General features: G+C 41.5%; 1 long non-coding RNA gene and 1 pseudogene across 1 annotated transcript; one reads left to right on the forward strand and one right to left on the reverse strand.

Annotated features, from left to right (window-relative positions):
• Positions 1 to 822: 822 nt before the first annotated feature.
• On the forward strand, positions 823 to 9,609 carry LOC127761089 (putative disease resistance protein RGA4; annotated as a pseudogene).
• Positions 6,251 to 9,143, reverse strand: LOC127761090 (uncharacterized). The gene is made up of 3 exons (XR_008015201.1): positions 8,412 to 9,143; positions 8,197 to 8,298; positions 6,251 to 8,109 (listed from the first exon to the last, which is right to left on the reverse strand). It is a non-coding gene; the product is annotated as an uncharacterized LOC127761090 (long non-coding RNA).
• Positions 9,610 to 15,444: the final 5,835 nt, after the last annotated feature.

Genomic DNA, 15,444 nt, shown 5'->3' on the forward strand with positions numbered 1-15,444 from the left:
TAAAAGTTTTCGGTTTTTGGGTATACCAACCATTCACCCCCCCTCTGGTTGGCTTAGTTCTTGTGATTCGATCCTACAAGATGAAGTATGTTGAATAGTCCCACATTGGTTGTGGAAGGGCAAAGGACCTAAGATATAAGTGGGGGAGCCCCTCACCTCAATGGCTAGCTTTTGGGGTGGGAAAGGCCCTTTACGATCCTACAGTTAATATACGGTTACGTTATTTTTCGGTGGTCATTGTTGCTTAATAAGTTGGGCCCATCATGTCAAAATCCTAGCTCCGCCACTACTTCTTTTCTAATACATTTATGATAATATTGATGTGCACATTGTCACCAATTAGTATGAAATTAGGTTTCATGATGATTAAATGTATCACCTTTGCTCCTACAACAAAAAAATTTCCATTAATACCTAGATTTAATCACAGGCCTCCATTTTTAGCTCGCTCTAGGCCTCGAAAAGTTCAGGACAGGCCTTGCCTACACCTGCCTATCTAAGAAGATAAACAAATCTTTCTACCTCTGTCTATAATACCCATGTCATCCTCTAAAAATCATTATATTTTGAGACTGAGGAAGTGCTTGCAATATCTTCTTTTCTAATCCTAAGACGAAAGGCGGAAATGTCCAAAGGACGTCGCAGTTGTCGATGGACCTACGCTGTCCAATTTTTCGGAGGTCCCTACATTGTCCAATTGCGATGTTTCAACAAGTCGTTGATCATTACATTTCTGACTAGTCAAGGGAAATCGATTTATTTGTTACAGAGTGGCCTAGCATAACGGTGTATAATACAGCTGCCTCTTGTAGAGAAACTCAACACAGCTTTAGAGCCATCCACTCCCTGGCAGCTTAGAGCCAATCCTAAGCAAACACTGACCTTGGCAGGCAGCTCCATCTTGGCTGGCCAGCTGAGATCAATCATCGATGGAGGTGGCCGTTGGTGCGGCGAGCTGGCTCGTCGGCAAGGTGGTGACGCAGCTGTCCGATAGCTTGGTGGAGGCCTACGTGGCCAGCACCGAGCTTGGCCTCAACATGGAGCAGATCAAGAGCGATCTCATGTTCACGCAAGGGCTGCTCCACGAGGCTCAGATGAGGAGGGATGTGAGCAACCCTGGCCTGCCTGGGCTTTTGGAGATTCTCAGCAAGAAGGCTGACGAGGCTGAGGACACGCTGGATGAGCTCCAGTACTTCATCATCCAGGACCAAATTCATGGCACCCATGAGGCCACCCCGGTGGTAGACAGCAGCATCCGTGGCCAGGCACTCCATGGCCACCATGTTCTTCACCGTACCGTTGGTAACTGCCTTTCATGCTTTTCTTCTTCTTCTACACGAGATGGTGCCGGTGACCATGTTGGCAAGTTGACATTCAATCGAGTAGATATGTCAAAGAAAATCAAATCAATAATAGAAGGCATACATGCCGCATGTAACCATGTATCCAATTTGCTCAAAATTATCCATCCTACAGTAGGAAGGGTTCTAAAGCGACCTCCCAGCAGCTCAACAATTACACAGAATGAATTATATGGGCGGGAAGACATCTTTAACCAGACTCTTGATGACATGTGCACCATTCGTACTGAAACACTATCAGTTCTTCCCATAGTTGGCCCTGGTGGAATCGGAAAGACTACCTTTGCCCAACACCTATACAATCACAAAAAAACAGTGGCGCACTTCTCTAAAAACAAGGCCTGGGTTTGTGTGTCTACTAATTTTGATGTGGTTAGGCTCACCCAGGAAATCTTGAGGTGGCATATGTCAAAATGGAAATGAGGGAAGTAGTGAAGCACATAAAACATCCAACTTGGATCAGCTCCAAAAATCCATTGAAGAAAGACTGGATCCTAAAAGATTTTTACTTGTCTTGGATGATATGTGGAAATGCAACAGTGAGGCTGAATGGGGAAGTCTACTAGCTCCATTCAAAACAGGAGAAGCCAAAGGAAGTGTGGTTATCGTCACAACTCGCTTTCCATCTATAGCACAAATGATGAAAACAACCAAGCCAATAGAACTGCAAGGTCTAGAGGATGATGAATTCTTGACATTCTTTGAAGAATGTATATTTGGTCAAGACAAGCCTGCATGTTATGAAGATGACTTCATTGATATTGCAAGAAAAATTTCCAAGAAATTGAAGGGTTTTCCACTAGCAGCCAAAAGCGTTGGTCGATTATTGAAGAATAACCTTTCTCAGGAAAGTTGGATGGAAGTTCTTGAAAGAAATGAGTGGAAAAATCGGCAAGGTGACGATGACATAATGCCAGCACTACATATTAGCTATGATTATCTTCCATTTTATCCAAAAAAGTGTTTTTCTTATTGTGCCCTTTACCCTAAGGACCACTGGTTTAATAAATTAGAGATTACTCATTTTTGGGAAGCATTAGGCATCCTATGTTATGGATGTCAAAATAACAAAGATACTGATATAGGATTAAAGTATTTGGATGAACTTTAGGTAATGGTTTTCTCATGAAGGAAGGTGATGATAGTAGGCCATATTATGTAATGCATGACTTATTACATGATCTAGCACAAAATATTTCGTCACAAGAGTGCATCAACATAAGTTCATATAGTTTTAGGTCTAATAGCATCCCGCAATCTATTCGACATGTATCCATCACCTTACAAGATAAGTATGAGGAAAGTTTTGAGAGAGAAATAGAAAAATTCAAGAAAAAAATAGACATAGGAAATTTACGGACATTAATGCTTTTTGGAGAAAGCAATGCAAGCATGGCCTTTTTCAAAGACTTACTAAAACAAACAAAATGTCTTCGTGTTCTGTTTATGCATGCAGACTCACTCGAATCATTCCCACACAACTTCTCGAAACTGATCCACCTTCGATATCTAAAGTTGAAAATACCTTATAACGTAAAATTGTCTCTACCAAACGCAGTAAGTAGATTTTATCACTTGAAACTTTTGGACCTAGGGAATAGAAATTGTATTTTGCCAAAAGACATTAATCATCTAGTCAATTTATGCCTCTTTCTTGCTTCGAAAGAACTTTGTTCCAACATTCCTGGGATTGGCAAGATGAAGTATTTGCGGAGGTTGGAAGAGTACCATGTTAAGAAAGAGGGTATTGGGTTTGAGCTGAGTGAGCTAGGGGATTTGACAGAGCTTGGAGGTGAACTGAAAATATTTAATCTTGAGAACGTGACAACAAGGGAAGAAGCTAATGAAGCCAAGTTGATGATCAAAACAAATCTGAAAACATTGAAGCTAGTTTGGAGTGTGGTGCAACGGACAACACGATCTGATGTTCTTGACGGTCTCCAACCACCTCCTAATCTTAAAACACTTGTCATAATAAACCATGGTGGTTCGGTTGGTCCTAGTTGGTTGTGTAGTTATATTTGTGTAAAATACTTGAAATCATTGCATCTAGAGGGTGTCTGTTGGGGCACTCTCCCACTTTTTGGTCAACTGATGCAGCTAGAGGAACTTACTTTGAAGAGTATTGCAGGTATACATCAGTTGGGACCTGATTTTGGTGGTGTAACACAAAAAAGTTTCTCACACTTGAAGAAAGTTGAACTTATTAATATGCCAGACCTTGTGGAGTGGGTTGGGGGAGCTCATTGCCATTTGTTTTCGAAGATTACAAGCATCAAGTGTGAAAATTGTCCTAATTTCTCTTCGTTGCTGCGGCCATCCTCGGAGTGCTCTGTCTCTCATATACAAGACATAAACACCACATGGTTTCCCAACTTGTGTGATCTTGACATTAGGAGTTGCCCCAAGTTGTCCCTGCCCCCCATGCCTCATACTTCCACGCTGACACGTGTTAGTGTGAGAAAAGGTGATGAAACACTCTTGTATTTACGGGAAGAAGAGCTGACAGCATACCATTATGATGGTGCTTTGGCACTCCACAACCTGGGTAAAGTAAAAGCTATGGAAATTGTAGATATGCTGCATTTTCCATTGGCTGACCTCCAAAATCTAAACTGCCTAACACGACATTCTTTCGAGGATTGCGATAACATTGACAATACTGTTGTTCTCCATTCAGTTCAGTCGCTCTATCTCGATGATTGTCATCTTACTGGAAAATCATTGACAATGGTATTAAGCATTTTTCCGGCTCTTACCTACTTCAATTTGAGAATGTTCGGTGAAAATCATGACATAGAGGAAATAGTGCTGCAGGCCCCAATCACCTGCTCATTGTGCCATATGTCGATATCCTCCAGCAAGAACCTAGTTCTGCCAGTTGAGGACGGAGGAGGTCTGCAGGAACTCTCCTCACTCCAGTCACTCAGGATTTCAGATTGTGGCAGAATGTTCTCTCGATGGTGCATGGTCGATGCAGGAGCTCGTACCAGCAAGCCCCTCCCTTCTTCCCTCAGGGAGCTCAGTATTTGTAGAGAGTCAAGCATGCAGTCGATGGCTCTGCTCTCAAACCTCACATCTCTCACACATCTTACACTATTGGAATGTGAAGACTTAACAGTAGATGGATTTGATCCTCTCATTACACTCAACCTCAAGGAATTGGTGGTTTTAAATAATTGTTATGAGAACAATTATACTTGTTCCATAGCAGCAGATTTGCTCTCAGAAATGACAAGGACCAAAGTATTATCTGCTGGTTCCTTACAACTGGAAGCACTTAAGGTGGACAATATCTCAGGAGTGCTTGTTCCCTCCATTTGCAGCCTCCTTGCTGCCAACCTCCACAAGTTAATTTTCAAATCTGACTTGCAGATGGAAAGCTTCGATGAAGAACAAGAGCAGGCGCTTCAGCTTCTCACCTCCCTCAAACAACTATATTTTGCCGACTGCCTAAGTCTACTTTCCCTCCCCGATGGGTTGCATCGCATTTCTTCTCTCCAGAAATTGCACATATATAATTGTCCTGAAATTGGATTCCTACCCAAGGAGGGCTTCCCCTCTTCATTGAGAGATCTGGTGTTATCAGAGTGTAGCGTCGATCTACAAGATCAATTGAAGAAATTGGAGACATCAAACCCAGATTTATTTGTACACCACATGAGGTAAAAAGGAAAGAAAAAGAGGTGTTCTCTCAACTACTACTTATTTCAGCATCCATCTGTAACCTTCAATACTAAACTAAAACTGCTCTGCTTTGTTTCCTACTTTGCTGTGAAGGATGGGCCGAATCAGTCTGGAGATATAGCGGACTATCTGCATCCGCATGCGAGTAACACAATAGCACATGCGGGCCAAAGGATCGATCGGTTCTTCCCTCTGCAACAATCTGGAAGGTTCTTGAAAAACCAACTTTTTTTAATTTTATGTGGTCGGGAATTTATGATCTCCTTTTTTTAGTGCATGCAAGCGACCACTCTGTTATTCGCCCATGTAGTTCATTGCTTCCTTCACCTAACCAATGTTATATTAACTGTCAGACAGTTTTGGTAACCTTGGCTAGAGACTCAGCATGGTGATAATGCATGCAGCAGGCTGATAGCTATGCGGTAAATTTGAGACGCGCCTTGCCCTGGTCTGACCTCTACAACATCAGTTACACCTAGGTGGTCAGTAACCTCTCCTCAACTCATCTCGTCTCTCTCTCTCTCTCTTGATCTCTCCAAAATAGGGAAGTTAGAGGATATGTCCTTTAAAACTACTCCCTCTGTCCCGAAATAAGTTAATATAATATGACATGTAATATTTTCAAGTAAAGTATGCTAAAAAAAACAAGTATGCTAAAAATGACTCTAAAGTATGTATAGGGTAAAAGTATTCTAGGCAATTTTTAAAATGCCTCTAAAAGGTGTTTACACTTTTGAACTCCCGAATTTAGAGACAATTTGAAATTCTCTTCTACAAAAGTGTCTCAACATAAGGTTTTTGTTATAGTGTGAGCTTGGCATTGAGTGTGTATTCTTTCTGTGGAAACCTATCAATCCAAAAGCTTGTCCAGAACTCATCAGTTTGACATGGTACAGTAAAGTTCAGACCTGCCTGCCAGTTCATGTAATCATTTGCTCTTTAGCTTATTAGCCTTAGCGAAAATTTGAATTTCAGAACTTAATTTTAGGGTTGATTTTATTAATTGTTTTCCATCATAGTTTGTTTTCTGGCATTGTGTCACGCCCACGCCTACCATCTTTCATTGGCAGCTTACAACGGACAAATGAAGAACAATAGAACATCATTGCTTAAAATAAAGACAGATGATGATCAAAAGATCACCACAGTTGACATGAGTTCTGTGGAGCATCGATTCCATTTCATCATCTGGTATGTTCATCTATGTAAGCAGTTTTAGATGACAGCATCAGGCCCAAATACGAATTATACCCTTACATACTCTTTTGTCCTTGCTCTAAGTAGAAATTTAACAAATAATATATTATGATTGAAACAAATGAGTTTATATGTTTTACAGCCCATCTAAACTTTTCATTGAGACTGGTCCCACCAACTCCAAACAACATAGACCACACAGCTCTACTAGACTACTAATAAACTGGCAATGGATTCTGGTGTTGGTAACAGAGGCATATATGGTCTTTCTTCTTTTTTTTTTAATTGAAGAGGTGCATATGGTCATCGATAGGAGAATCATTTTGAGCTTATTAGTTTGTTAAGTCCCATTTAATCATTCATTATGGAATGCTAAACCGATTGCACATAATACTGATATAACTGGAATGATATAATATTTCTTGACTACTAGATAATACCCCGCGCGTTGCTGCGGACATAATAAATAACTTTCAAACATGCAATATGTGCATAACATTTGAGAAGAAAAAAGAAAAAAACTACTTATTACCATATAATTGATGGAGTATATACAGTGGTAATTATAACTAAATATTACATGATGGAGTATCTCCCCAGGTAGCAGTGGTTGGCCAATGCAACTAACAGAATTACAACTCAAATATATGGCTGTTGACCGGATAGAGCAAGTATTAATAAACAAAATTGAAGGCCACTAAACATTACTGGAAAATGAAAAATATACACCATCAATAAAATTACCCAAAATTATGTACTATGTGTTTATGAACATAGCATGTATGAAAAATAACAGTAGAAAAGCAAGTAAGGTGTCATACTGTTGTCCTCGTTAACTTGATAGCCTTTATTCAGCATGACATTTTTCCTAGTACCGCTTCCCTCGCTGACCCATTGATCTCAGTTTTGGAAATTCTGTAGTTAATCTTGCAAATGAATGCCAATTGATTCATGAATAAGGTGCTAGAATATCATAAATAATTGTGGTAAGAAATGTTTATTTAACTGGAAGTAGCAATTATTATGCATATCTTATCGTATAAATATGCGATGAACATTAGGAGCGCATTTGTAGTTGCATAGCTGATCAGGAATGTAGTCAAGTCATGTAGCAAACCTAGGTGATGAGTGATGACTACTTTACAATTACAAAACTGATAATAACCATAACTGAAACATCAATATTTTATATTTTTAAACATCTACAAATATAGTCCAATTATCACTGATAGCAAGGAAATCATAACTAAGGTGTCAAACTATTATATAATAATGGTAGAAAATTTTCATGCTTGAGTAAGATATGGGAAGTTGGGAAAAGGATTATTACCTCGTATATATAATTAAGTACTCATCCTTGATTAACTCTTTGGAGTGATTTTAGCTTTCAGAAAACTCCAAAAATATTTATATCACCAAGCTAATTCAAGAGTGACAAAAGATACTTAAAAACATATCTAGAGTATACATGATCAGAAAATAAAATGAACTTTGAGACGGAAGACAACCTAATCTATTTAAGAGCAAACCTGTGTGTCTGTGTGTGGAGAATCTGACATCATTCTTGATGAGGACCTTATCAAAAGTGAAAAGCACATCAACGACATAGATGTACCGAGATATATATAGCTTCACCAGTTAAAGACCATAATTAAAATACCAAAAGAAGAAAGCTCCATCCGCTTAGCAGCCCATATGATTGTTACTTAGCTCGATGAGTTCTTAGATCTGATCGCGTGACGACAAATCAACCAATAGATGCATATTTGCCACGTCTTCAACCACTTAAGAATGAGAAGTGGTCTATAATTCAGGATAAATAAAGAATATGAATCAACTAAATCAGTAGCCAAGAACCTGAAACCTGGAAAAAGAGGATACAGCAACAATAAAATTCTCTGCTGGGTATCAGATTTATTGAAGATAAGGAAAGGGGAAATCGGTAGGTAACCTGTGTTAGATCATTGAAGTAATTGGAGAGGATCGACCAGGTGAGGGCTGCATATGAATCCAGCAAGCAGAGTTGCAAGAACGGTAGTAAAACGCCAGCAGCCTGGTAGAGTGTGGTAGATCGACGAATAAGCGAGATGATAAATTGGATATAGATGCAGAACTGATAAAGGGATAAGAGGAGAAGAAAACGCATTAAGCCATTAATGGATTTACTTGATAACAGCCGTGAAGTGTTTTCCTCGGTGGTTGTCGACGGTTTTCATTAATCATGGTAACCTAAAGAGGCGAACAACCTTAGACATGGGAGAGGAAGGGGAAGCAGCGCACGAGCCGCCATGGGGGCGACAGGAGGGGAAGCGCCACACCCTCATCCTGCCTCTGTGTGGCACGGGAGGCGGATGACATGCCAGCGCCGGTACGGGCGAGCACGATGCGGGAGATGGAGAGGATCACGGCGAGATTGATACGAAGGGGGCGGCGGAGCGAGATGCGGGAGAGGGAATCGATGCGAGCGTGCGAGGGGAGAGGAGAGGAACGATGTGGGAGAGAAGGGTTGATGCGCGTGGGGCCGGTGAAGCAGCGAGATGTGGGAGAGGAGAGGAGCGATGCGACCGCTTGATTGAGATCGAACGGTGGAGAGAAAATGGGGTGATGTGGAAGCACCAGGAAGCAGAGAATTCTAGTAATTGGGATGATTTGTATAGGTATATAGGATTCCTGCTAGGGGAAGGTAATAAACCTGTGATTCCAACCACACAATAATCTTAATTATCTAGACTACACAGTACAAACTGCATATGCAGATAATACTGATGTACGATGGATTGATGGCTCAGTACTAGCCTACGAAGGAACTTTTGATCTAGCAGATGTTTTTCGTCCTAACTCAATGCAAATGTTATATCTGGAGTTTACCATGCATTAGCCTCGTACTTTTTTTTTTCTTTCCAGGTGACTTCCAAGACAAAATTGGTGTTCCATCCAACGACAGCGAGTAACGCAACCTGCACTATCTGTCTCCATATCTTGAAAGAGGCAAAGAGCTGCTTCTTCGTTCCGGGCATTCCCCCTGCTGTTCCTACTGAAGATCACAAAAGAGATAGCCGGCGGTGGCGATGGTGGTGGCGGAAATTGAGAGCCGCGGCCTAAATGCGAGGCCGGCGGTGGCAGACGAGCGGAGGCGGCGGAAAATGCTCGTCAACCTGGTCCGCTGGGAGACGAGCAGTTTCCACGCGTGGGGTTCGGCTGGCGGGCGACGGCGCTCTGCTCTGGGTGGTGGCACACTGGAGAGATGAAACATCTAGAGGGAAAATGGAAAGAGGGGGAGAAATTTGTTTTGTTGCCAAAAGAAAACAAATTTCTTCGAGTACATATTATATATACAGTATATCAAATGGCTCTGATTTCTTCTTGTCTTGGAAATTACAGCCTGACTTATTAGCTTAGAATGAGGTCAATAACATAGCCAACTATTGGCTGCAATAGATGGGCACATCATCTGGAGTAGGATTCAGCTTATCTGACTTCAACCCTCACGATGGCAGAGAGCAGTAGAGGTCATCCAACTATCCACGTTCGATCGAACCGTCTGCCTAGGAAGCGCATCAAATACTCCTCGTCTGACCTGTATTTGTTGTGCTTCCTGGGCGGACGGTTCAATCGAACGTGGACGGTTGGATGACCTCGACTGCTCTCTGCCGTCGTGAGGGGTGAAGTCAGATGAGCTGAATCCCTGGAGTAAGCATTATAGCTAAGTGATACAATAGATATATCATATACTTACTGGAACACAAATATTCTTTTTGTTTTTATAGGCCCACCATCCCTCTACTCTCTTTCTTGCCGGAGGAGGAGATGCATGGGATCCTTCACGTGCTAAGGGTCTGTTTGGTTGCTACCCTGAGCACCAAGCCTGAGAAATTTGTATGCCTGTAGGCATCCGAGATGCTCATGAAGCTTGCCTGGCCAGGCCGCCTGATGCTTTCCTTGTTTGGTTTGCCACTCCTGCCTGAGAGGAAAAACTGATGTTGGGCTTGAGATTATTACTGCTAATACTGATGTTAGAGCCAATACGGTTGGGCTTGAGAAATTGAGATGATTAGTGTAGATGCTAATTGCAGACACAAATCATAGAAGACAACTGAAATCCATGGGGAAAAAATGGGGAAAAAAAGGGAAAGAGAAATAAGAAAGAAATCCCCAAATCCAAGCATGCACCAAATTAAATATTCCATGATTTCTCCCAGCCATGTAAAGCGATTCAATCAATGATATTTCTCTCAGACACACGCAGAGCACTTACTATCAACGAATCCAATGCTAGCAGCCATGGTGGCATCTTCTCGAGGCTGCAGATCTAGCAAGGCGGCCGGACTGCTTCGTGCGCGAAATCCTTTGAGACGACAGCATCGAGGGCTTCGCCCAGCGGCAGGGGGCGAGATGCTTTACGTAGCGGTGGGTTTAGCATGTTGGTGATGACTCACACGCCGGCATCGGAGGCAAAAGCGGCGGTGGTGGGGGTCTTCGCGCGACGACGCCGCCCGCTTTTTCTTAGCGATACTGCGCATGGAGCTCAAGCGACCGATTTTGGTCGCCTGGCTCACGCTAATGACATTACGTGTTTGCTTAGGCCAGGCAAGAGGAAAACAGACTCAGGGTGGCAACCAAACAGGAGGTAATCGAACTCAGGCTAGATCCAGGCCAGGCTAGTTTTGCTCAGGGTAGCAACCAAACAGCCCCTAAGTACAAGGACGAACATCAGTACATCATGGCCGCCGCGTTCATCCGGTCCGGCGCGTGCACGTCTGGCGCTGCTGTACTAGGAGACGACGACTGTGGTGGACGGGGATGGCGGCCGCTGCAAAGGCGGACGAGGGTGGTAGGACGGGTGTGTGTGAGGATGACAGGATGGATGAGGACGAGGATGGCGCGGCGCGGCGGATGTGGGCGAGGACAGTGGGATGGACGAGGACGAGGACAGCGGCCCGGCGCGGTGGATGCGGGCGAGAATGACAGGGTGGACACCGGCGACAACGGCAGCCGCTGAGGATGAGGACAGCGGCGGCCGCGCGGGCGACGATGGCGGCCATGGCATGGCTGATGTAGGCGGCCGGGCTGGACGAGAACCACAACGGCGACGGCCACCGCCGCCGTGGACGAGGTCCGCGGCCGAGGCAGTTGCGGTGGGCGAGGGCCACTGCCAAGGCGAGCAGAGGCGATGGAGACGACAGCCATGGCGGACGAGGGTGGCAACAACAGTAGACAAGGGCGATGGAGACGCCGGCCATGGTGCACGAGGCGGCGGCCCGGTGGAGCGCGACGACGGCAGATGAGGGCGACGGAGACGCTGGCCATGGTCGATGAGGCGGCGGCCCGGTGGAGCGTGACGGCAACAACAGGGAACACAGGCGGAGCGAACGCGCTGGTGGTGATACCGGCGGACGCGGGCGGAGTGGATGGTGATGCAGACGTGCTGGTGGGCCCCGCTGCCTCGGGGCGAGCGTGCAGTCAAGCGACTAATTAGGCCATCCCCAACAAAGAAACTATCTAGTTGGTTTCTATACTTGCCATGTCATATAGACACTATGTATTCAATGGATGGTGTCTTTAAATTAAACTAGCTGGGTGGCCCACGCAATTGCGCGGCTAGCACCCATACAAAATATTTATTTTTTAATATGATTTTACTTCATATTTATTAAATAACTATTTTGTTGTCTTAAGACTTTGAAAGGTCAAACCTTATCATCCCCATGTTTATGCCTTTATAGATTTTAAAAGTCACTCCTGTCGCTACTCCTATGTCTGTTACCTTTTTATTTGTTTGTTTGATCTATCACTATTTCTATTCATTCTTCTTGGAACATTTAAAAATTAGACTTTATAGTTTGTTTTTTGAGTTTATTGTCTCGTTGGGTTTTTATAATTTTTAGAAGTCCCGTCAAACACTGCCACTAACTCATCTATGGTTCGTCCGCTGCCGCTTCTCTTTATTATCATTGGGGTTTTATAAATTGAATATAATTATCGTTTGGGTTCAATTTTTTTTTTGCTTTTTAGAAGTCCCGCCAAACCGTCAACGGCTTTGCCACTATATTCCTCTACGGCTCACACGCTGCCTCTCTTCTTTATTGTTATTGAGATATAAAATCAAAAATGATTATCATTATTTTTCTTTACTTTCTATAAGTCTCAAACCTTTCAAAATTGGACCTCATAGTTTTTATAGTTTGTTGTCTCGTTGGGTTTCATTTTTATAATTTCTAGAAATCCCATCAAACGCGGCTATTATACCTCTCTACAGCATATCCGTTGTCTCCTCTATTTATTGTTATTGGGATTTTAAAAATCAAACATAATTATTATTTAGGTTTATTTTTTTGTCTTTCAAGAAGTCCTGCCAAACCATGAGCGACATTGTCACTATACTCCTCTACGGCTTGCTCGCTGTCTCCCCTCTTTATTGTCACTGAGATTTTAAAATCAAACGTGATTATCATTAGGGTTGATTTAATTAATCTCGTGTTCTACCCTATCTAGACTATTCTTTCGATATGCTTTATTTTCTATTTCAAATTTTAATTATTTATAAATTCTATTCCTATTAGAACTCTTCATTATTATTGGGATTTTAAAAATATAACCTGACCATTCTTTGGTTTTCTTTTTTAGTTTGTAGAAGTCTCGCTAGCCGTCATTGCCCATTTCCTTTGTCACCCTCGTTTTGTCCTCTTAATAATACAACAGAATTCTTTTTTTTTCTTTTATTCTATATGGTAGTTCTCTTTCAATATTTTTCTTTCTAATTCTAGTTATTTTTAATTGTATTCTTACTTGAACTTTTATTTTTTTTTAATTTGAATTTTATTTTATTTTTCATTTCCGAATTTGATTAATCTCACGTTATGCTCTAGATAGGCTGTTATTTAAATATTTACTTATTTTTATTTTGAATTTTAGTTATTTTTAAAAATATATTCCTACTTGAACTCTATTTTTCCCTCCGATTAATGTGATAATTTTTACTTCAGATTTCAGTTATTTATAAATTTATTCCTATTTGAACTTTCATTTTTCTTTTTCTAATTTTGTAATTTATTTTATTTTTTATTTTAAATTTCAGCTATTGATAAATTTTATTCATAATTGAATACAGTTAATGTTGATTTTTTAAAAGATAACCAAATACTATTTAGAAAACGAGCTTATCAGTTGCCCCTTGCCCGATTGGGAGTTCAAATAGATATATTCTTGTTTTGTTCTCGGGTACTTTTATATTTTTCTAGTATTTTTATAACTTGTGAGTAGGATTTGCCCAGTACTTATTTCTGGGCAATCGTTCTCAACCACTATAACATATGTCCACCATGAATTGGTACAGATTGTTCGTTAAAAAAATTGGTGTAGTTCTTTTTATTTTTCTTTTTATTATTTATTAATTTTGTAATTTTTAGATCTCCTTATATAATATTTGGATGTATTATTAATTGTATGCGCCATTGCTGCCTGTAGCGGGCAGATTGCCAATTAAGAGGATTGAATTTTTGGTTTTTTTTTTACAAAGTTTGAGTAGGACTCTTAATAATATCTGTCCAATCAATCTCAATGGTTAAATTATAGATCTACCATAATTCAATGGTGTAGATTATTCACTTTTTCTTCGATTAATGTGGGAATTTCTAGCCCCCACAGCGAACGTGGTGCCTCCTTTCAAGGCAGTTTTAATAATATAATAGATTCTCATCCAATCACATCTTTTCTCTCTTCTTTTATCAACATATTCCCATATTTTTATTCTTGGTTCTTGTGTAGAGATGGTTTCTTCATCTTTTTACCTCTCTTCTCGTTAACTTTTTTGCCACATACTCCCTCCGTTTCTAAATATTTGACGCCGTTAAATTTTTTACATATGTTTGACTATCCGTCTTATTTAAAAAATTTAAGTAATTATTAATTTTTCTCCTATCATTTGATTCATTGTTAAATATACTTATATGTATATATATAATTTCACATATTTCACAAAAGTTTTTGAATAAGACGAACGGTTAAACATATGTTAAAAAGTCAACGGTGTCAAATATTTAGAAATAGAAGGAGTATGATTTTTGCTTATGTGAGGTATTTAATGCTATGGAAACTAGATGGCATGGAGGGTTGGGATGGCCTTAGTCGTCCGCTGCTACTCTCTCCTCCATATCATAAAAAAATCTTACGTGGACCTTATATCGCCCATTATTGTAACCGCTCTTACGGAGAGGAATCACTAGACATGATACTGTTTGACACGCGACTGTTGATCAAATTAGTGCATCACTAAAAAACAATCTTTTCCGTACTTATGAATTGCTGCACGACAACAAAACCAATGTTTTCTATAATTACGAACAAAATTAGTTACTACTATTCCTTTTGCAGGATGATTATGATTTCTCGATTTGTCATGTAATTTTTTTTAAAAAAAACAAATCAGCACAAGATTGTGTCCACTCTATTACTAGCTACCTCCGCAAAAGAAATATATTTCTACCGAATTTCAGAAAGATAATTATACCACCTATAATCGTATCCGGTTTTGTCAGAAATACAACATAACTAGCTTCAGAAAAACTAACCGACGATATCCCGTACGGGGGAAGTGGGGACGGGATACATAATGAATGGTCATCGTCCTTATCCGTCTGCATCCTTTTCCGCCCGACTCGATCCCCAATCTCCTTTGTCGCTCTTCTCTTGCACCTACGCCTCGCATCCGCCGCCACTCTTCTCCTTCCTCTCCTCTTCTTCCTTGCCTAGCTACAAGCTTGAAAATGGCTAGAGCTCCTTTCTCCTGCTACACCTACCCTCCTGTTCCATCCCCCCTCACCATCAACGAGCCAAGGAGAGGGCTGCCAGCACCAGATCTAGAGATATCTAGGGCCTCCCCGTCATTGGATCCGCCTGAGCCATGTCAGTGATGAGGTGATGATCGCACCGGCCCATGTGGCCTCCACCTCGATGTCATGCCATCGAGGAGGATGCCAATCGATGTGAATCCTCCCACGCAACTGTTAGTGGTGATGAAGGGGAGACAAATGAAGGTGCTAGATTTGGAGTTTCGATTGACAATCGACGTGGTGTTGCAGACATCGTGTTGCTCGTCGACGTTGTGCGCAGGTATGTCGTGCATGTGGCGTATCACCATGGCTCAGCTGGTACCTACAGGTATCAGGCATGGTACCAGTGGTATCATGTTGATACCTACAGG

The sequence above is a fragment of the Oryza glaberrima genome, chromosome 2 (assembly GCF_000147395.1).
Source record: "Oryza glaberrima chromosome 2, OglaRS2, whole genome shotgun sequence".
Classification (NCBI taxonomy): domain Eukaryota; kingdom Viridiplantae; phylum Streptophyta; class Magnoliopsida; order Poales; family Poaceae; genus Oryza; species Oryza glaberrima.